Below are 2,814 nucleotides of genomic sequence, written 5' to 3'. Positions count from 1 at the left end.
CAAATCCACTGCTTAACTCATGACTAACACCCGAGGTGTTACAATTTGCATTCATCCTTCACTATTGTTCACCTACCTAGGATCAACTTTAGCCTTCCTTTAGCAAATCCTAGTCCAATTATAAATTCTAGCCTTCCACCTTCTTGTGGGAAAAATATAAATTTGACACTTGGTACTCACGGAGCGAAGTGCTACATGATAGTTCTATGTGCTTGCGGAATCCTCCAACAGTCATTAAGAAATATCAACAAGCATTTCTAGCGTCGTTGCTAGGGAAGGCAACTGGCCTCTAATTTATAAGGCTAGATTTGTTAGCTAGGTTGTTTTTAGTTATCCTAAGTAGTTTATCCTTTTTTCCTCAAATCCTATCACTACCCACCATGACCATGGGCGACAAGTCCATTCATGATTTTTCTACACCCTCGGCTGCTAATGTAGCAACCGGACCCAATGTTATCAATGGGGACGCTAACTTTGAGCTTAAGCCAGCGATAATTATGATGGTTCAAGCTAGTCCATTTTGTGGGAAAGCCCACGAGGATGCAAATGATCACCTCCAACATTTCTTCAAGATTTGTAGCAGTTTCACCATTACGGGAGTGAGCCAAGAGGCTATACACCTTTGCCTTTTCCCCTTCTCTTTGTTAGGAAAGGCTAAGCAATGGTTTTACTCTAACTATTTTACTCTAATTATGATGGTTCAAGCTAGTCCGTTTTGTGGGAAAGCCCACGAGGATGGAAATGATCACCTCCAACATTTTTTTGATATTTGTAGCAGTTTCACCATCAAGGGAGTGAGCCAAGAGGCTATACATCTTCGCCTTTTCCCCTTCTCTTTGTTAGGAAAGGCTAAGCAATGGTTTTACTCTAACTACAATGCTATAGACACCTGGTACAAGTGCTCCAATGCTTTCCTAGTCAAGGTTTTCCCCCATGGGAAAGACTAATGCTCTGCGCAATAAAATCTCTAGTTTTCAACAACGAGCAGATGAATCGATTCCCAAAGCTTGGGAACAAATGCAAGAGTATGTCTCTGCATGCCCACACCATGGCATGAAAGACTGCCTTTTGATACAAAACTTCTACCATGGATTAGTGCCATTAGATAGGAGCCATTTAGATGCTGCTACTGGTGGTGCATTCTTTTCGCTAAGTGTTGCAGATGCTAAGACGTAGATCGAGAACATGGTTTCCAACCAAGGATGGAGCGATGATCGACTCCAACCCCATAAACGAGGTATGCATTCAATTAAAGAAATGGATATGCTTGCAGGTAAGATGGATCTACTCACGACGCGAGTAGAACATTATGAGAAGGTGAGTGCCCAAGAGACACTCAAAGCCATGGATTCCCACATGACTTGCGAAGTCTATGGAGATGTTGGACATTCGGGCAATTCCTGCCCAAAACCCAAGAGGACCTCAACTTCGTCAACACCGACAATGGGTTCTGTCCACAACATCAAGGCTAGAATCAGTGTTCCAACAACCAGGGAGGTAACAAGTATTACTCTTCTCCTCGTATGAATAATCAAGGTAATAATAGTTATGCTTTCTTGAAAGATCTTGTTTATAGTCATAGTAGAATGACTGATAGCATTAATAAAAAGTTAAATGCTCATGACAAGATGTTGGAAAATATAAATGCTAAATTGGATGAATTTTTGTCTATCTTAAAGAATCAACTTAGTTTTGATAAGATGATAGAAACCCAAGTAGCTCAAATTGCTACTGCTATCCCATCCTATGAAAAAGATAGAATTCCTGGCAAACCTAAAGGAACCTTGGACACAGCCAACCTTGTTGCTGCAAGGTATGACTTCTCTGAGAATGGTTGGGGATTTCCTATTAAGATAGGTGATCCTAGGAACCCCATCATTACTTGCTCCATAGGCCTCCACACTTTTCGTAATGCCATTTGTGATCTAGGGTCTACTATTAACATCATGTCTAAGGAAACTTATGATAGATTATTTTAAACTCCCCTAGCTTCAACCTTAGATTTCTTACAATTAGCTGATCAATCCACCTATTATCTTGAGGGAGTAGCCATTGATTTATTAGTCAAAGTTAGGAGTGCCTATATTCCTACAGATTTTATGATCTTAGACATGGGCAATGCTGAGGATACACCTTTAATCCTTGGTCGTCCCTTCCTTAACACTACAAATGCTTGCATATATGTGGCTTCTAGGCAAATCCAATTCCACTTTGCTAGAAGAAAATAAATATTTGCTTTTGCCTCTGGACAACCCCTCTTTGATGAGAAATAGGTAAAGGAGAAGCATCCGAAGAGAATCAAGATGAAGAAACCAAAGCTGATAGAAGAACCGAAGAAACCTGTCAAGAAGAAGAAGAATAGAAAGAGATGGCGTAAAAAGAAAGACCTGTCCTCAAACTTGTCATCCCCTGATCCTGACGTGGCCTCTGAGGTGGAACAAGAGGAAACACCTCCGCCCAAAGACGAATGACCTTGAGCCCATCAAAAAGGTAAGTTTTCTATCTCTTGCATTTATTTACCACATTTTATTAGTTGCAGCTCATTTAGATTTCCAATAAATTTACTTTACATTGCATGATTGGTTAGGTACATTTAGCTACTCTATGTTAATAAATAAAATCTATAGTAGCTAATGCCTAATAGGATAGATTTGCATTTAAAGCAACATATAAAAAATATTTAATAATAATGAATAAAAATATTCAGTAGTATCCCTGCAGAATAAGTTATCTAGTAGTTATAGGTTTAGTTAGTTAGTCATTTATGCATTATAGTAGTATTAGTTAGACAATAAAGACAAGAATCAAAAAGCC

General features: G+C 39.2%; 1 non-coding gene across 1 annotated transcript; it reads right to left on the bottom strand.

Moving 5' to 3' along the window:
• Window positions 1–946: 946 nt before the first annotated feature.
• LOC136524962 (small nucleolar RNA R71) lies at window positions 947–1,055 on the bottom strand. The gene has a single exon (XR_010776306.1). It is a non-coding gene; the product is annotated as a small nucleolar RNA R71 (small nucleolar RNA).
• Window positions 1,056–2,814: the final 1,759 nt, after the last annotated feature.

The sequence above is a fragment of the Miscanthus floridulus genome, chromosome 18, assembly GCF_019320115.1.
Source record: "Miscanthus floridulus cultivar M001 chromosome 18, ASM1932011v1, whole genome shotgun sequence".
NCBI classification, from domain to species: Eukaryota; Viridiplantae; Streptophyta; class Magnoliopsida; order Poales; family Poaceae; genus Miscanthus; species Miscanthus floridulus.
Note: the sequence above shows the minus strand (reverse complement) of the source record. Positions and strands in the feature narration are given on the sequence as shown.